Source organism: Muntiacus reevesi, chromosome 2, assembly GCF_963930625.1.
Source record: "Muntiacus reevesi chromosome 2, mMunRee1.1, whole genome shotgun sequence".
In the NCBI taxonomy this organism is placed as follows: domain Eukaryota; kingdom Metazoa; phylum Chordata; class Mammalia; order Artiodactyla; family Cervidae; genus Muntiacus; species Muntiacus reevesi.
In genome coordinates, this window is record NC_089250.1 from 75,713,359 (window position 1) to 75,733,307 (window position 19,949).

At 56.9% G+C, this 19,949-nt stretch overlaps 1 long non-coding RNA gene across 2 annotated transcripts; it reads left to right on the forward strand.

The window, feature by feature from the left end:
* Window positions 1–277: 277 nt before the first annotated feature.
* Window positions 278–19,547, forward strand: LOC136158041 (uncharacterized). Of its 2 annotated transcripts, XR_010661305.1 has the most exons (4): window positions 278–301; window positions 16,680–16,912; window positions 17,283–17,347; window positions 18,414–19,547. It is a non-coding gene; the product is annotated as an uncharacterized lncRNA (long non-coding RNA). The 2 variants fall into 2 exon arrangements; XR_010661304.1 differs by lacking the exon at window positions 278–301 and having other exon boundaries at window positions 16,264–16,912.
* The last annotated feature ends 402 nt before the right edge of the window (window positions 19,548–19,949 follow it).

The window sequence follows — 19,949 nt, forward strand, 5'->3', positions numbered from 1 at the left end:
CTAGCTAGTGCCAAGCACACAGTAGGTGCTCAGAAGAGGAGCACAGATAGATAGATACCTGAGCGCTGGCTGTGCTCTTGGGCTTTTTAAACAATCATCATCTGACCCTGCTTTCCCCCACAGCCAACCCCCAAAACGGGGCCCGGCGCCTGGCCCCTCCGTTTGCTGAATGCTTGAATGAAATGCCCAGCTCGCTGGCTGCGTTGGCAGAGCTGTGTCTGGAGCAAGCCCCGCCCGCCGCCCACGGTCTGCCCGCTCAGAGCCAAGACTGGGTTTCCACATCTGCTGGTGCTGCCAGGAGGTGAGCGGGCCTTCGGGGAGGCAGTTCCCGGCCGTGGAGCTGGGGATCTGTGGGAAGCCTGCCAGGGGAAGGAATTTCCTTCATGGAGTTAAGCTGGGGCTGAGTAATTCCTCGGCCCGCGGTGGCGGGGAGGGCGGGCGCGGGGCCGTGGGATTCACCAGCTCCAGCCGAGCCTGGAGCTTTGCCAGCGGTGGCTCTTGGGCTCCAGGCTCTGTCCCCGGCGTGGAGAGAAGGGTCCCGGGGTGGAGCGTGGACGAGTCCCTTTGCCTCTCTGAGCCTCGGTTTCTTCGTCGGTGGCGGGGGAGGGCAGCTGTCCCAGCCTGGTGGGGTTATCCTGAGATTCAGGCTGGGGTGCGTTTTATCATCCTTGGAGGATGGGAGCTGTATGGGGTGCAGATGGTCCGCCTCAGGAGCAATAGCCCTGAGGACCTTGGCTGAGTCACTCTGCTCTGCAAGCCCCGACTTCCCCCCCTGGCCTGGGCCTGGGACAGGAGCTAGAATGTTCTCAGAGGCAGGGACTTCTGAGCCATCAGTGAGAAAGCAACGGCAACCATAGCAATAATGGCTGTGTGTTTCAATCACTGCTTCAGCTGTTCCTTCTTTCAGCTGATATACTTTAGCTCCATTCTTTCGTTCACTGAATATTGGTGAATATATTTCGTGCCAGGCTAAGGTGGCCAGATGTAGCACAAACAAAAACAAGATCCGTGACAGCTACAAAAGGCCCGGGACGCCCAGGTAAATTTGAATTCCAGATAAGCAACAAGTGATTTTTTTAGTGTGAGTATATCCCACGCAGTATCTATCAGGGTAAGTATATCCCGCCTGCTATCTATCAGGGTAAGTATATCCCACGTGGTATCTATCAAGGTAGGTATATCCCGCGTGCTAACAGGGTAAGTAATCCCATGCAGTATCTATCAGGGAAATTATATCCTGCGTGCTATCTCTCAGGGTAAGTATATCCCACGTGCTATCTATCAGGGTAAATGTACCCCGTGCAGCCCCATGGCAGGCCCTGTGTGAGGCATTTTGCTCACATGCCCCGTTTCTTTCTCAGACAGCCCTGTGAGGTGAGAGTTATCACCTGTGTTCACCCACGAGGAAGTGGAGGCTCAGAGAACTGTCCACCTGCCTGTCCGGCTGGATATCTATCCTGAATGAGGGCCCAGCCTCAAGTACTGGGGCTGGGGAGGCCTTCAGTAGAGCTCCGCTGACTCACTCACCCCCTACTCACTTCCTGGAAAGCAGTTTCAGGAATACAAGACCAAATTGGTAACTGCACTTTCTCTCTGCCCCAGATGTCACCTGTTGGGGAGGATCCCTGTGGGTCACCCAGGGCTGGAGGCTGTCATGGCCAGGATGTGACTGGGGAGCTGGATGGGCTGCACCCCCAAATTGTGTGGGCAGAATGGATGTCGAGAGGGAGGGAGACAGATCAGGCTGCGGCCACTGGAGCTATGTTGACCATAGCCCCTAGTCAGCAAGCAGGGACTCTTGGACACCCCAGCTGAGGCCTGAACCGAGAGGGGACCCCTGGAGTCAACCCTGTCCCCAACGTATGCCCTTGGGAAGTCTTAGCCCCTTTTGGGCTGAACCCCATCTACTCTGCAAAGAGGCATTCATTCACTCACACATTCACTCATTGATTTATTTATGCTTTACTTCTGTAGATATTTCTTGAAAACCTACTCTGTGCCAGGCATGGTTCTAGTCATGAGCCATGAGGGGATACACCAGAAAATAAGACACACCAAAAGCCTTCCTGTCATAGAGCTGATGGTTTAACAGGGGAGACAGATAGTAGACACATAAAAACATAGTTTCAAGTGGGAAAAGTACTAGGAAGAAGATAAAGCAGGAGGAAGCAACAGAAGGTGACTGCTGGGGACCCCTTGAGACAGAGCAGTCCAGGAGGACCTCCCTGAGGAGGTGACAGTTGAGAAGAGACAGGGATAATGAGAAGCGGCAGGTCCCAGACAGTTATGGGGAAAGGGCTCCTGGCAAGCCATCAGCAGGTGCAGAGGTCCTGGGAACAGAGCATGCCAGGTGACCGTGAGAGAACGTGTGGCTGGAACGCAGTGAACCAGAGGGAGCCTGGTAGGGCCGAGAGAGCTGGGGATGGATCATGTGGGACCAAGCAGGTCACAGTTAGAGATCTTGAGTCACCTCCTCCAAGGAGCCTTCTCTGATGACCTTGGCCGAACTAGCCCTCACTTCATTCTTTCTCTGTGGCATCAGAGTCTCCATGTATTGGGTGCATAGGGACGCACTGTCTTTCTCTGCGCGTGATTGCAATGTCAGCTGGGTAGCGTTACCTACTGGCTGTCACGTGGCATGGAAAATCTGGCCACAGGACCCGAGCGTGGGTGCCGCTGATGGATGGCAGGAAACACAGGCCCTGGGGTTTGTGGACTGTAGTTTTGACTTGATTTAAGCTTCACAAGTCAACTCTGGAACCCAAGCCCTGAGCACGACGAGATTCTCTTGAAATAAGATAATAATCCTGGCTAACTTTCACTGGGTGCTTACTGTATGCCAGGCACTGGGCTCAGCACGTTGTGTGAGTGGTAACAGACACATAAAATTTACCATTTTAACCTTTTGAATGTGTGCAGTTCAGTGGCATTTAGAGCATTCACGATGTTGTGCAATCATTACCACCATCTAGTTCCAGAACATTTCCATCCCTCCAAGAGGAAACTCTGGACCTGTGAAACAGTCATTCCCCATTCCCCCCCCCTCTAGTCTTTGGAAACCACTAACCTACTTTCCGTCTCTGTGGACTCGCCTTCTCTGTATTTCACACGAATGTCTCATAGGACGTGTAACCTTTTGTGTCTGGCCCCTTTCACACGTTCATTCATGTTGTAGCATGCATCAGTACCTCATTACTTCTTACTGCTGAATAATAGTCTATTGTGCGGATATACCGGGCTTCCCTAGTGCCTCAGTGGTAAAGAATCCACCTGCCGAAGCAGGAGACCCGGGTTCAATCCCTGGGCTGGGAAGATGCCCTGGAGAAGGAAATGACTACACACGCCAGGATTCTTGCCTGGAGAATCCAACGGACAGAGGACCCTGGCGGGTTACTAAATCACGTCTTAGTCGGACGTGACTTAGCGACCAAACAACAAATGGATGTACCACGTTTTGTTTACTCATTCATCAGCTGATGGACATTTGTTTCTACTTTTTGTCTGTTGTGAATAGTGTTACTGTGAGCATTTGTGTACAAGTTTTCATTTGAACATCTGTTTTCAATTCTTTTGAGTATATACCTAAGGGTGGAATTGCTGGGTCATGCGGTAATTCCATGTTTAATTTATTGAGGAACCGTCAGCTCAGCAGTTTTTAAAGCATCCATGACCTTGGGAAATCCTCACAACCGGCTAATGAGGGAGGCTGTGCCTTGCCCCCATTCCGCAGAGGAGGAAACTGAGGCTCAGAAAGTGGAATTCATGAGCTAACTTCACACTGATGAGAACTGATGAAACTGGGAGACAGAAGGAGAGGGAGGCCAGGGCTGTCTCTGGTCCATCTACCAGCTGAGGAAGCTGAGGAAAGCGGTTAAGGGCGGCATTTCTCTGTCGGACTTGCTTGAATGCCAGTCCCCCTCAGTTCTTCCTGGCTGTGTATCTTAGGGCAAGCTGACTCACCTCTCTGGGCCTTTGTTTCTCCATTCAGGGGTGTTTAGGGCAGAAATTCCCTCAGATGGTAGCTATAAGGATGGGAGAAGCCTGCCCCTGCTGTTAGCATTAAGAATGTTGTGATGCTCATGCCTTTTCAGACACACGGGGAAGAGATTTCTCCAGCCCTGAGATCTCATGCTCTTGGTTTGAGTGAGGCTGGGGGGTGCAGAAGGGAGTCGGGGACTCCCAGAATCTCCTCTCCGGAGAGGCTCGGGGGGCAACACGCCCCAGGGCTGGAAGTGCCGGACCCAGGACTAGAAGCGGCGTCCACCTTCAAGTCCCACATCCGCAGTGACGCTGGATGTTTCAGATGGGAAAACAGCATGCGCTTTTCCAGAAATGCTTGGACGCCACCTCATCAGAAGAGAACATAGCCTGGGTCCATTACTTCCCCAGAACCACGCCGCATTTTAAGCCAGAAATAATAATAACTCGGTTTGTTACGTGGATGCCAGTGAATAAAAAATCTAACCTGGACGTGTAACTCTAATGGGATGGAAGGGGTGACTGAGAAATTTCACAGATGAGCTTTCAATGCGGGCTCGGGGCTGGGGGTCCCTGAGCCTCTTGATTGAACTCAGCAGAGACTCGGGCTGGCAAACTCGGAGAACCACGGGAACGTGTGCTAAGCCCTTGCCTCAGTCCACAGGAAAAATGACCCCAAGAGGCAGTTCTATTATACGCCTTTCTGTGCAGATGGGGAAGCTGAAGCCCAGAGAGGTGGAGACACCAGCCCCAGGGTGAACAGCTAAGAGGCTACGCTGGGGCTTGAGTGCAGACAGTCAGGAACCGGATGGAGCCTACCCTCTGACCCACCACTGCCTTCCTCGGGGAAGGCTGGGAAAAAGTTTCGTGTTCTGCACAACTAAGTGACCGTGTCTGGCTGAGGTCACTGGCTGGTGGGTGGGAGGTTGTTGATGAGGAAATGGGGAGGGGGTAAAGGCACCCCAGGAAGCACCCAGCGTCCCTTTTGCTGCCTTATTTTCCTTCCTGGATTCTGGGCCTGGCGGTTTCTTGGTGAGTGTTTGTGGACTGGGGGGTTAGCGAGAGATGGGAGACCCCGGTTCTGATGCTGGGGAGATGTTGGGATCCAAGGTCAGGTCTGCAGCCCAGGGTCCCTCCTGCCTGGGAGGTGCCCGGGGAAGTGTGCGGTCTGTCTACACTCCACCCAGCCTCCTGCCCTAGACTTGCCAGCTGGGCACTGTGGCTGCCAGCACCGCGTCTCCAGGGTGCCAGTTCCGCTTTGTGACTCTGGTGGGCGTCGCAGCGTCTCTGCGCCTCAGTTTGCCCCCCTGGAAAGTAGGGATAACCGCCCCCCACCCCACCCCCACCACAAGCTGCCGGGAGGGTTACATGGTTGGGGCTGCCGCCGCCGCCAGAAGCAGTCCACGTGGAGTGTCTGCCCGGCGGCGGAGAGGACTCCCCGGCCAGAGCACGGCTGGCCGGGCGTCAGGCGGGAGGGCCCCCGGTGTCGGCCAAGGCTGGCTCCTGCCCGGCCGCCCGCCCGGACGGACGTTGGGGGAGGGAGGCCCCATCCCGCCAGACTCCTGAGTCACCGTTTCCCGGCTCTGCCAGCACCACGGGCCGGGGGAGGGGGAGGAGGGGGAACCAAGAGCTGAGATCCCAGTTTGGACGTTTCTCGGGGCGGGACCGAGGAAAAACCCTCTGTCAGGAGCAAGTCAGAAACAAGTGGGTCCTGGGGTGTCGGGGCGAGATTCTCGTACCTCCCTGGTTTACAGGCAGCAAATTGTATCCCCAAATTTCCTAATCCCTGCCCCCCATATGCGCACATATTATACGTGGCTTCGTGAACTTCTTACTGTTTCTTTTTTTTAATTCACTAATGAATGTTATTTTTGGCTGTGCTGGGTCCTCCTTGCCGCTCAAGCTTTTCTCTTGGTGCAGCGCACGGGCTTCTCGTTGCCGTGACTTTCGTTGTGGAACACAGGCCCAAGGGCGTGCGGGCTTCAGTAACTGCTGCAGTTGCGGCTCCCGGCGCTGGAGCAGGCTCAGTGGCTGTGTTGCCGGGGCTTTGCTCCGCGGCACGTGGGACCTTCCTGGACCAGGGATTGAACCTGTGTCTTCTGCATTGGCAGGTGGCTTCTTTACCCCTGAGCCCCCAGGGAAGCCCTTCTTTCTGTCTCTTGACTTTGTAGATTCAGGGACTCAGGGTTCCAGCCTCAGGGACTTTGCACTTGTTCTTTCCTCTGCCTCAAACACTCCAAGGGACTGGCTCGATCCCTGGTCAGGGAACTAGGATCTTGTATGTTGCATGGTGCAGCCAAAAAAAAAAAAAAGCCATACATTGGGCCGTGGTAAGGGTCAGGAAGGAAGAATCAGGCACAGGTGGTGGAGGCAGGACGCCAGAGGGAGTGGCCTCCGTGTTGGTGGGTGGGGAAGGAAGGTTTCTTTCAGAAAGTGATGCCACAGAGATTTGAAGGAAGTTAGGCCGTGGGAACAGTAGGTGCAAAGGCCCTGAGGCAGGGCATGACTGGCAGAACCAAGGAGCAGCAAGGAGGCCAGTATGGCTGGGACAGAACAGGTGTGAGGGGAGGAGGTCAGTGAGGGGACGGGGTGGGCAGGTAAGCAGGCCATGGCAAGGATTTGGCTTTTGCTCCGAGTGAGGGGGGAGCCCCAGGAGGGTCCTGAGCAGAGAGGGCAGCAGGAGTGGGGTGATATGGTCAGACTCCAGGTAGATTTAGGGGGAGAGCTGGCCTGTCTCCGAGACACATTAGGGAGAAACCTAGGGAGAGAGGGGTGCCCGGAAAATGCTTGGGTTGGGATCAGACAGGCAGGCAGGGTCCCCCTATGTCCCTCCTGCCCTGACATGAGGCCCAAGCGTTGGACCAGGACCCACAAGGGTCCCACAAGGGAATCCGGGCTTTCAGGGTCAGGCTTGAATCTGGGTTGGGCAGCGGGCAGCTTCCCACTGGTCAGCCTTTCCCCAGGCAGGGGGGTGGGGCGACCCTAATTCTCCTCACCTTCTCTTTTATAATCAGGAGTCTAACCAGGGCCTTGGTCGGGTCTGGGAGGTGGCTCAGTGGAGGGGGCCTTTCAGAGCCTTGCAGGGGAGAGAGGTGATGCAGAAACCACCAGCATGGGAGGGAAGCGGCCTGTAGCCAGCCCAGCCGTGCCCCCCCACCCCGACCCAGACACACACGCGGAGACTTCATGTCTCATCCCTCTGGCCCCTGGCTCCCCCCACCCCCAACACGATCAGGCCCACGGGATCCTGTCCAGAGCCACGGCCAGTGAGTCAGCAGGAATCACCCCAGACGGGAGCCAGTGCCCTGGTGCCCAGACCAGAAACCACGCCTGACCTGTCCAGCTGGGCAGGAACAGGGGCCACGTGGGCGGAAGAACCCCATGGGCAGGATAGCTGGGGTGAGGCGGTGAGCTGAGACCCCCAGACCCAGTGCAGCGGGGCCTGGATGATGGCTTGAGGAGGGGCGTCGGTCCTGTCCGGCACCGCTGAGGCCGTGAGGGCTGGCCTGCCTCTGCTGTGGCGCGCTGGGCTGTCGAGGTGCATCCTGTCCCTTTGACCGCACTGTTTGTGTTCTGCGTGTGGCCCTCTGCTCCAGGGCCTTCCATCCCTCCGTGTTCTCTCTTGTTTGCTTAGTCAGGCAACAGGTGTATATTGGGCACCTACTATGTGCCAGACAGTGTTCTGGGTGCTTGAGTTACAACTCTGAATAAAGCAAGATCCTGCCTGAAGGAGTTCATACAGAGACTTGTTATTTGTTCGCTCAGCTGTGTCCGGCTCTTTGCGACCCCGTGAATTGTAGCCCGCCAGGCCCCTCTTGTCCATGGGATTTCCCAAGCAAGAATACTGAGGTGGGTTGCCGTTTCCTTCTCTGGGGCATCTTCCCGACCCAGGGATGGAACCTGAAATCCTGCATTGGCAGGTGAGTTCTTTACCACTGAGCTACCAGGGAAGCCCGTATAATACTATACTGATTTTAGGCAAGAATACTGGAGTGGGTTGCCATTTCCTTCTCCGGGGGATCTTCCTAACCCCAGGATCGAACCCATATGTCCTGCATTGGCGGGCGGGTTCTTGATCACTGAGCCTGGGAACAGACAAAAGAACAGCCTCAGGTTATGGTGAGAGGCGTGGAGAGAAGTGGGAGACAAATGACATCATCGTAAAACAGAGCTGAGGGGGGAGGAGCTGCCTCCAGCGGTGGGCTGGAGTGCGGGCCGGACTGGCCTCACAGAGAGGGTGCCATTTGAGCAGAGACCGAAGGGGGTGAGGGAGAGGGGCCCCCTAGCTACCTGAGGGTCAGGAAGAGGATGCCAGGTGGAGGGAACAGCAAGTGCAAAGGCCCCGAGGCAGGAACGTGGCCGATGTGTTCGGCAAACAGCCAGGAGGCCAGTGTGGCTAGAGCAGATAACCAAGGGAATGTTAGGAGAGATGGGGTGGGAGAACAAGTCTTCCGTGCATTTCAAGCAATTTAAGGATTTCCAAGAATATTTTTGCCTTCTCCAACAGATTTAAAGCAGCAAACCCCCACCGCCAGAGATGCATCTGCCGGTATTCTGGGCCAAGCCTTTGCTGTTTGGGGCCTGATCCTGCCAAATGGTCTTCCTGCTGCCTCCCAAGCTGGGCCAGCTGTAACAGGGCCTGGGACTGGTTCATCCCTTCCTTCACTCCTTCCTTCATTCCTTCCCTCATGTGTCCATTCATTCCACCAGCATTTACTGAGCTGGAGTAGTGAGGAGGGAGACAGACACTGTCCCCACCCCGAGGTGCTCAGAAGCCCTGATGGAAGATCCCAGAAAAAGCTGCAAGCACAGGCTGCCTGTGAAGAGGGAAGTAACACTCACTCTAACCATAGCAGTGAGTCCCTGGGGCTCATGTGTTTTCTGAGCCTTTACAGGAGTCAGCTCATTCATTCTTACAGCAACTCTGATTGTCCCCATTTCACAGCTGGGGAAGTCAAGGCTCAGGGGCATAAGGAGCAGGATGGGCAGAACCAGGCTTTGTCCTTGGGTGCTAGGTTCTAGCCCTGCCCTCCCACGGCATCCCACTGGTCATCAGTTGTAGGAAGAGGGGCCTTATTGTCCAGTTCATCCTGTTGTTAGGTGTCAAAGAAAATGTTTAATTAATAAGATGCTGCGAGCACGGCCTGGGTACCCACTGTGAGAGGAGGAGAGAGCAGGGATGGCTGTGGGGTGATGTCACATGGGCAGGCTGGGGGCCATCCAGGGAGGCTTCCTGGAAGAGGCTGATGCCAGGCAGGGGGGACGGAAGTGACAGAGGTCCTCACGGTGCTGGTGGAAGCCTGGATCCGCCGGGGTGCCCTTGAACAGCAGGTGCCTGTGTGAGTGCGTGTCTGCGACGTGAGCGCCTGGGGTGTGTCCAGGTGTGGTGTTGTATGTTTCTATCCGTGCATCCGTGTCGAGTGCCTCCTTTGGGGCTGTTTGTGCTTCTGTCATTGTCGGTGCCTCTGGAGCATGCATGTGTGTGTGTGGTGTGTCTGGGATTCTGTGTGATTGCTTACGCGCAGGTTCACACCCGTCACATGCGACACATGTCATATGTGTCATATGTCACATGTGTCACGTGTGTTCCGGGTCAGGTGTGTGTTGAGTGTCGTATGTCTGCTGTGTGTCTGACGGGGGAGGGCGTGATGAGTGTTCCTGTGATTGTGATGTGGTCTGTGAAAGTGTCTGGGTTCCTGCGGGTGCGGGGCCATGGGCAGGACGCTGCCTGCCGACGCACCCCAGAGCATCAGCCCTGTTCCTGCATCAGAGCAGACAGGCGGGGCTGGGGAGGGACGAGTCTCATCCCCAGGGCAGGAGGCTGAGTACCCCGCCCCGAGCCCACTCCTCCATGTCCCCCAAATAGCCGCAGAGCCACAGGAGGCGGCCTCGGCCCCAGAGTGAGGGCTGGGGCTCAGCTCACCCACCCTTTCCAGGCTTCTCGGTGTCCCCATGGGGTCAGAGGCCCGCCTGGAAGGTGTGGGGCCAGGGGACAGCAGGCTTTCCCAGGCAGTGGGGGTGCTGGAGCAACTGGGGGGCTCATGGGGAGCGTGAGCAAGGCAGGCCAGGGTTAGCGTGTGCCCGGTGGGGGCAGTTACAAGCTCGTAGCTCAGCCAGAGCCCCGGCTGAGACAGCACGCGCTCACGTGTGCTCAGACGGCACATGCGTGACAAGTGAGTGCTCCGGGGTAGACACACGGGGACAGACAGACACACGTATGTAGGGACAAGTGTGTGTGCAGTGACCCACACACACGAACACGGAGACACGTGAGTGCACAGGCAGGCACTGAAATGAGCAGAGGGCGGGCGATGGGCGTGACAGGGACTTGCTGTGGGCAGATCCACCGTCCTGTAGGAAGGTAGGCCCCTTGCCCTGGGAGTCGGGAAGTCTGGGTCTTGACGGCAATCTGGGGCAAGGAGTTGCCGTTGTTTCAAAGCCTAAGGGAATCGAAATGACTCTTCTGTCCCTCTGTGGGTCTGACTTGATCCCAGGGCCCCCAGTGTTTGGTCTCTGTCTGTCGGCTGAGGCCAGAGGGCAGCTTGCTGTGTGTCCGAGAGAAGTTCCAGGCCCCTGGGTGTTCAGTTCTCCGGGGCCGGGCCCAGGGGAGGACACATGGGGTGGAGGCCTGGGACCGCCTGGGAGAGCCAGACCAGGACAGGGGAGGCACTGTCCTGCCTGCAAAAGTCATTTCTCACCCCCACCTCCACCCCACCCGTCTCCTGGCGTCTGTCAGGACCTTAATGGATAAAACATCCTGCCAGCGCTCAGGCCCTGCCCTCCGTCCTGAGGCAAGCGCCAGCTGCTGGTGAGTGGCTCTGGGCACCCGTGGGTGGAGGGGCTGGCGTCGGAGTTGGTCTGCCGAATCCCAGAATGTGGCAGCTCTCAGCAGGCCAGGGGCATTATGGAAGGCTTCCTGGAGGAGGTGGTGGGGCTGGAAGCTGCTGGCATTATGGAAGGCTTCCTGGAGGAAGTAGTGGGGCTGGAAGCTGCTGGTCTGGGAGTCAGACACCTGGACTCAAACTAGACCCCTTGAGATCAGTGTGACTGTCATCTTGGTCACATCTGTGTTCCCAGCTCCCAGACCAGAGCCTGGTACACAGTAGGCACTCAATAAGTTTTTGTAAAATGAAAGAACAGAAAACAATAGCTTTAGAGAGCGTCTCCCCTATGTAAGAACTGTGAACAACCCTAAGCTATGCTATGTCCGTTGCTCAGTTGTGTCTGACTTTCTGCAACCCCATGGACTGTAGCCTGTCAGACTCCTCTGTCTATGAAAATCTCCAGGCAAGAATACTGGAGTGGGGTGCCATTTCCTTCTCCAGGGGGTCTTCCCGACTGAGGGGTCAGACTCGGGTCTCCTGCATTTCGGGTGGATTCTTTCTTGTCTGAGCCATCAGGGGAGTCTGAACAACGCTATGAGGTGCATTTTACTATTATCTCCCATCATCTATGTGAGGAATCAGGCACAGAGGCGTTAAGTCCTTTGCTCAAGGTCACACAGCTAACAAGTGACAACTCTGGGTTCAGACCCAGGCTTTTCTGCAAAGCCTGGTGGGCGCCACTCTTCAAGGATTCAGTGTCTGTGACTCTCATGGGACTGTGAAGGCCACAAGAGAGGAGCTTGCCTGTTTAATCCCTGCTCATTTATTTTGACCTGGCACGTAGTAGGTGCTTGATAAATATTTGTGGACTACAGGACAAGAGCCCTGTCTCTCTGAGTCCTCAGACAAGTCACTTCTCTCTGAGCCCCAGTTTCCTCATCTGCAGGACGGGGCAGTTTAGATGCTGGGAATCCGGGTTCTCCCAGGGCCCTGTTTGGGTGGGTAGAGACTGCCCTGCAACCTTTCCAACCAGGGGTGACCACGCTGGTAGCCCCAGACTTGGCAACTCACCCCAGCAGGCAGTGGAGCAGCTGGCTCTCTGGGCCTGACCCAGGGCTGAGAACCTTCCAATTCTGAGCAGGATAGGGCCTGAGCTTATATGTCCGGCCGCCTAGCAGGTCTGAGCTTCCACTGGGTTGAGCAGTGCCCCACCCCACCCCCAAGGAAGGAGATCAGAGCCCGCCCTGTTAAGTGGAGCAGCTGCCGAGTGCAGGGTCCATCCTCTGAAACCTGGCCACTGGCCCCAGGAGGTGGGGCAGCAGGGCTGTGCCCATTTTACAGATGCGAATACTGAGCTTCCCAGAGGGCCATCTGCTCACCCAAGATTCCAGAGCCCAGATCCTGCTGTTTCAGGCCCTGCCCTCTGCCTAACCCTTCATAAGACGGAAAAGCACAAGAAGGCTCCCCGCAGAGCAGGAGGGGGTCTGATGACCCCACAGACAGACGGAGGGCAGGCTCCACGCTCTTTAAAGGCCCCTGGTCTTCTGTGACCACAGGAGCAGCTCAGCCTAACGTTCAGGTCAGAAAACTGAGGCCCATCTTGCTCTGGGTAGTGAGCACCCCTTCTTCCCTCCTCGTCTCCCAGGCCCCTGCATCCCTCAGACATCCTCCCCGCTGTTTCCTCCCCACTTGGACGCTCTCTTCTTCCAGGTTTCAGTCCAAACCTCCCCTCCTCAGAGCGCCCTGCAACTGACCTCACTCTGAAGTCCCTTTCATCTGTCACCCTTATCATGTCTGAATCATTGGGTTGGTTTCTTCCCTAGCTTGTTAATTCTGTCTTCTCACTGGAAGATCATCCCCCGGGAACTGGCGTCTGTCTCATTCTGCTCCATCTCCAGACCCAGCCCAGGGCCTGACAAATCTGTATCTGCTGAACAAGTGTTTTTCAATGAATTTGGACCTTGCTAAATGCCTGATAGGTTTACAGCCAAGGCTGTAGTGATATTCGATGGCCCAAGGAGGGACGAGTTAGAAGAACAGGAAAGGCACACACGCCAGGGTTCTAGTCTTGCTTGCTGTGTGACCTTGGGCTAACGCCCTACCCTCTCTGAGCCCGGATGGCCATTGTCCCAGCTGGAATAAAGGATGATCAGAAACTGCCTCCTGGGTGGCTGGGAATCCTCGTAAAGTGTGAAAATTGGAACCAGGCTGCCCTCAGCAGGTGACCACATGCTCCCCGCCTCGGCACCCTGAGGTTCCCCAGCTGGCTGGGGTCAGCAGAGAGGCAGCCCGCCAGAGCGTGTGGGTGCTCGGAAGGATGGAAAATGTGAATTTGCTGCTCTCTCCTTGGGCCAGGGCACGGGCCCGCCTGCCCCAGGTCACAGAGCACAGACGGGGAGCTGGGGGTTGGGGAGCAGGCACCCCAGGGCCTCCAAAACCATCCGTGGTCATGGGCGTTGGGGGGACTTGAAGGGCCTGAGCGAGGGTGACGGAGTGGGAGCAGGTGTGGAAGCAGGTGTCCACTCTCGGCATCGCTGGGAGTGGGGGCGGGCAGTGCCCCCATGTCTGCCCAGAACCAGCCTGGCTGGTCGGACACCTGTCCTCTGATGCTTTTGTCGGGAGCCATCGTAGACGTGAGCCAGGCTGGGGGTGCGGTGGGGGACGGGGGTGGGAGGATGGGGAGGAGGGAGGTGGGGGGTGGGGAGGAGGGAGGTGGGGCCTGAGGGCTGCATAAGAAGGGGCTGGGGGAGGGGGTCCTGCGGAGCACCCCAGCCCGGCTCCTTCAGGCTGGGGACGCCGGGCAAGTTGAGTCAGTCCTCTGAGCCTGCTTCCTCATCCGTAAAGCAGGACTGAAACCCCCACTGTGTGCGGCATCTGTGCCTGAACGCCCTCCAGGCACATGTGAGGGGCGGGGGTCCTGAGGAATGCTCTGGGGCCTCAGGCTGCCCGCCCCCTAACGGGCGTTGTCATTCTTTCCCTGAAGAAAACGCTCCTGGGCACCTACTGTGCGCCAGAGCCAAGCTGGGGACGCGGGAGTGGGTGGGACCCGTGAGGACCCTGTCCGGGAGGAGGAGGCAGAAGGCCCACAGGCGAAAAGAATGAGCCAGAAAATTTCAGGGGCTTCCCAGGCGGTCCAGTGGCTGAGGCTCCACACGTCCAGTGCAGGGGGCGCGGGTTCGATCCCTGGTCAGGGAACTCAGATTCCCCGCAAGCCCCACGCTGGGGCCCAAAACACCTCCAGACAGTGACGCAGGCAATGAAGAATGAAAGGAAGGCTGTGTTAGAGGGTGACGAGGTGGGGGCTGCTTTAGATGGGGACCAGGGAGGCCTCCCTGAGGCGGTGACCGGGGCGCAGGGGCGGCCTGGAGGAGGAGCAGCTCCAGAAGGCCTGGTGGGCTCCGGGCGGCCGGCCCCACGGCGGGGGCAAAGGGCCTGAGATGCGGCCAGAGCTCAGAGCTCACTTGGCCTTTGCAGAGGGGCTGCCGGGAGGCCCCTATGTGAGGGGATCTGGCCCGAGGGGACCCTCCCGCCCTGTTCCCAGGGGTCGAGGCCAAGGGGCAGGGCAGGGGCCAAGCTGGAGGAAGTGGGGCCAGGACCCCCGGCGGGCAGCCTCTCGGGGGACTGCCAATATCCAGAGTGCCGGTGACAAGACCCAGTCCCAGGCGGCAGGAGGTGGGGGCCTGGGCCTCCATAAACAGCCACGGCTCGTAAAGCTGATCAAAGCTGCGGGCCTGTCCTAGCCCCGGCGACTTCCGGTAGGGCCCAGAGCCGCCCAGCTGGTGGGAAGCAGCCTCTCTGGCCTGCTCGAGGGGCTCTGTGTGGCGGAGGACGGGTCCCCGGGCTTGTCCCGGCCTCCTTGCCCCCACTTTCCTCATCCGCGGGGCTAAGTGGAACCTCTGGGCAGCTTGTTTGGTTCTGCGTCTTTGACAAGAGCTCAGCCCCTGGAACCGAGGATCTGGGGTCCGAGCCCCAGTCCTGCCACTGTGTGACCTCAGGCAGTAACCCCCCGGCCCCGATCCTGACAACTCAGTCCTCAGCTTTCAAATGGGGTTAATGGTCATATCTGGGCTTCCTGGGTGGCACAGTGGTAAAGAATCTGCCTGCAAGGCAGGTGGCTCAAGAGACACGGGTTCAGTCCCTGGGTTGGGAAGATCCCCTGGAGAAGGGCATGGCCTCCCACTCCAGGACTCTTGGCTAGACAATTCCGCGGACAGAGGAGCCTGGCGGGCTACAGTCCACAGAGTCGCAGAGTCAGACACGGCTGAGCAGCTGAGCACGCACACACACAATGATATTAGCTGCTTCAACATCCCAGAGCCTGAAGTTCAGTGATGTAATTTATAATGATAGTTTCTTGCTCATCTAAAGATGATGGTAACGATCCTCAGGCACCCCAGTGGAGCAGCTGTGTCCCAAGCAGCAGGTCGGACTGAGGTTTGTGGGGCAGAGAGTGAGGGGCTGAGCCCCTCCACCGCTCCTCCTGCACGGGTCTGGGCAAGGGGAGGCCCCAGAGGCGAGGAGTCCCAGCTTGTCTGGGCCAACCACCCCCCCACCCACCCCGAGAGAAGCAGCGCCTCCCAGGCCTCGGGCGGGGCCTCCTGGGGCCTGGCCTGGCTCTGGAATCCCAGGCGCCTCACCAGCTCTCTGAGGCTCTCTTTCCTCAGCAGACAAAGAGAGATGAAAATCCCCTGGAGGATGAAAACAGACCCAGGATTCTGCCATGTCTCCCCAGCTCCCCTCCTGGTCCAGCCCGGTCCCCGCCTGCCGGGATTATCACAGTGACCTCATCCGGGGCTCCCTGCGTCCCACATCATCCCCTTGCATTCCCTTTCATCCCCCTGAATCCCTCCTGCATCCCCCTACAGTCCACCCTCTGCCAGAGAACCTGGGTCAGACCACATCCTTCCTCTGCTCAGAACCCTCTGGGGCCCCCACTTCGCCCAGAGAGCACCCCCACCCCATGCAACCCACAGGCCCAGTCTGGCCTCCCCCACCCTCCCCTTCATTCCCATCCAGTCTCACCACATAAAACTACTGAAGCCTGTGTTCAGACTGCTCTTATCAGCTTCTAACACACTGTATAAAATACCGATTTATGTTGTCTGTCTGCCCCGTGAGCATGTCAGCTCCATGAGGGCAGGGTTGCTTTTTTTTTTTCTGTTTTGCTCCCAGTTATATCCCCTGTTCCTAAAAACAAACAGTTAATAAGTGTTTGTGGAATGCGTGAATGGATCCTTGTTCAGCTCTGGGAGGCAGGCGCTATTGTTATTTCGATTTTATGAAGGAGGAAAGTGAAATTGAGCAAGGCAGGAAGTGGGTGAGTTGCCCAAGATCTCAGACAGCTGGAGTCGGGTTGATAATAATAACAATGACCCAGCTAAGACATACTGAGCTCCTACTATGTGCCAGGCACTGGGATACTGAAACAGAAGTAGAAGGCGACAGTTAGGCAGGTGGTAAGTGCTTTATGTGAGATAACCCTTGGAATCCTCAGTGGGACTCTCTGTAGTAGGGATGGTTAAACCCATTTTACAGATGAGGAAACCGAGGCTCAGAGGGATTAAGTAGCAGGTCTCTAACAACAATAGAGACAATAACCCCAGTTTACCAAGCTCTGCTCTGGGCACTGGCTTCATATCCGGGATCCTTCATCTGTACCACGCCTTCTATTATACTTTACCACAAAGAAACCCGCTTCTGAGAAATGTGGTGATTTGGCACTGGTTGTAAGATGGAACGGGAGTTTCAGCCCATTTCCCAGGTTCTTCTGTCCCGGGACATGCCAGGCACTGGGAGGTGGAGACGCCCAAATACAGAAACCCGTAACATTCACCGCCTCAAAGCCTCTCTGGCGCCTTAGTTTCCCTGTCTCTTTAGGGCCCGTGGGCTCCCTTTGTGTTCTTCGCTGGGACTCCCGTTTTGTCCAAGGAGGACTGGAGACATAGGAACTCTGCTGTGTGACCCGGGGCAAGTTGCTCTGCCTCTCTGAGCTGCCGGCCTCGACTGACTCCACGGAGCCACAGCTGCTGACGAGGAGGCTCTGGGCTGGGAAGGAGCAAGGACTCGTCTTCCAAGGCCGGGCAGCTGGGAGCACCTGTTACCAGGAGGAGGTAACAGAGACACCATCACCCCCGCGCCGGGCCCGTCTCCTTTCCCCCGCAGCCCCCTGTTAGAGCTCTGCAAGCCCCCAAGGGGTGGGTGTAGCCCTGGCCACCGGGCCCATCCGCCACTATTCTGACAGCCTTAAAAATATTTTTTAAATTAATTTATTATTTTTGGCCACCCTGGGTCTTCACTGATGTGTGGGCTTTCTCTACAGCGAGCGGGGGCTACTCTCTAGTTGCAGCGCATGGGCTTCTCATTTCTGTGGTTTCTCTGGTTGCGGCCCCCGGGTTCAAGGGTGTAGGGGCTCAGTAGCTTTGGTTCACAGGCACAGGCACGTGGAATCAGGGATTAAACCTGTGTCCTCTGCATCGGCAGGTGGATTCTTCACCACTGGACCACCAGAGAAGTCCCTGGCTGTCTTTTCTCAGTGGGAAAGAGAAGTGAGTAATCAGGCCACATGCTCCAGCCGCCCTTCTAACCCCGCCAGCCAGCATCCCTATCTTTCTTGAGTCTGCTTCCTTCTACCTTCTCCCATGGTCTGAAATCAATGACCGCCCCCTCCACTCCCATGATCCGTTCTCCTGACATTCAATTCCTGTGATTCAGGGCTCTGCCCCTTGTACAAATTGGGTACCAATTGGGAAGTGAGGTGCAGAGCGGTTCCTGCTGCGGTTGCTGAGCCTAAGGAAGCTAGGGCATCTTTCGCAGAGGGCTGCAGGGATGTTTCCGAAGGCCTCCCCGTCATACGCTCGCCTGGGGTGACCATGGCTCAGTGGGTGGGGAACACTCCGTGCCCTTTCCCCTGTCTTACAGGAGGAGGTCGACTTCAGCGGGCCACAGCCACCAGCCTGGGGTCACATGGCCCGGAGGTGGCAGAACTCTGTGACTACAGAGCGGGAGCCTGAGGCCCCAAGAGGGGGACGACCTTGCCCAAGGTCACACAGGCCCTGTTACAGGCTAGATTCCCCACTGAGGCTGGGCCAGAGCTGCTGGAGACGCTGGAATCCCAGGCTAAGCTTTCCCACGGCCCTGGGATGGGGGTGGGGGAACTGCCTGGCATTTCCTGTTTGGGCAGGACCTGAGTGGGGAGACTTCCCGTGGCCCTCCCCGCTCTCAGGAAATAATCTGGACCGAGGGGCCTGGCCCCTGTCTTCCCCAGGATGCAGTGAGGGGCAGAGGCTGGGAGCTGGGCTCCTGTGTTCCAGGCTTTCTCTCCCTCACTGTCTGTGTGTCCTGTTCCTCTCCCCGCCTCACTCAACCCCCAAGTCTCTGCATCCTTGGGAGTCCCAGTGAACAGATTCAGCGAAAGTCCCAGGCCCTCGGGAGTCCCAAGGCCGTGACCCCAGAGGATCACTTCCCCCTTCTGAGCCTCAGTTTCCTCCTCTGTTAAATGGAGTCATTGTGGTGATGGAATCAGAAATGCTAACTCAACACTTTGGGAACTCCGCTGCCGGGAGGGAGGGAGTCATCAAGGTCCTGACACTGACCTGGCCCGTGGTTTCCCAGATGGAGGGCTGAGGTCGAGGAGGTCAGGAGACCCACGTGAGGACACAGCCAGCCGAGGCTGCTCCACTTCCTTTCGCCGGAGGCGCCTGCGGTGTCAGATGTTCTGAATCCAAGCCTCGGGCCTGCCGTTGCCTGACTGTGTGGCTTCGGGCAGGCCACCCAGCCTCTCCGAGGCTCAGTTTTCTCTTCTGCAAAATGGGAGGACGCGAACCTGGTGGTGGGACTTAATGAGCTGATTAAGCGTGGAAACCACTAACGGTAGAGCCTGGTACGCAACAGGCCTCCAATCCACAATTCGCCTCCTGGAGAGGGGGCTGTGCCCGGTCATCTTGGCCCTGTCTGGGGGGCAGGGAGGGCTCCCAGATGGGAAGAGTCGAGAAGCCAGCTGGGCTTGCCGGGGGAGTGAGGAGCTGTCTGTGAGAAGGACCCGGGTCCTCTGCGTCTGGGCCCTGCTTGCTGCCGCTGCTGTCTGTTCCCGACCTGGCAGGCCTCCCCTGCTTCACTCCCCACGCTCACCAGGGCTGCGCTCTGGCCACAAGGGCCCCCCCTTCTGTCCCTCCCCCCTCCAGCTCATCGCAGCCTCACAGCTTTTTGCACCTTCGGGTCTCTCTCCCTGGATCACCTTTTCCCGGTGTTTTTCCACCAGCAGACATCTTATTTTTAGGTTCTGTCATTAGAATCTAAAACCGGACCTTGAATATTTTAGGCATCTAATAAATATTAGGTCCACGAATAAATGAAGAGATTTTGATTTTTGATCTCATACTAGAGTCTTTGTGCTTTAATAGACCCATTCAACCCATTTACATTTATTGTTTACAGGGATATGTTTATGTCATCCAGAACTTTGTCTTCTGTTGATTGAATAATTGCATGAATGAGTGAATGAATGAAGCAGAGAAGATTCTAGGTTGCTGGGGTGGGCTGAAACTGGGGTTTCTGCAAACTGCCCTGGGCCATCCAGGGTAGAATGGACGTGGAACTGACCCGGGGTGCCTCACTCTTGTAATCATTTATTCCGCTGCCTGTGGCCCCCAGACAAGGGCTTATCTTCTGTCCCTGCCAGGCTTCCCTCATCTCGTCCCTCCACCTCCCCCAGGACGTCCCAGGTTTTTGGTTCTGGGTTCTGGAGCCAGATCTGTGTGCCCACCTCAGGTTCTCCATTCACAGAGGGTATGGCCTTGACTTACCTTCCCAAGTCTTCCTTTCCCCACTTGTAAAATAGGGGTCCCAGGATCAGCTTCCCACGGTGACCGTTGTTGGAAGGATTAAGTGAAAGAACTTGGGTCAAAGGGCTCAGCACAGTGCCTGGCTTACTGTAAGCGCTCAGCGCGCATGCATTAGGTTTTATTATTTTGTTGTTGTACCTCAGTTTCCTTCCATTGTAAATGAGGCGGCATGTCATTTCCTTCTAAGCACTCAGGATCCTGCCTCCACGACCAGAGTTGGAGGGCTGTGCGGTCTACCCTCTCATCTGTCTCCCACAGCCCGCAGAGAAGGTCATCTTCCAGGACTTGAGGGGGTCCCCGGAGGCCT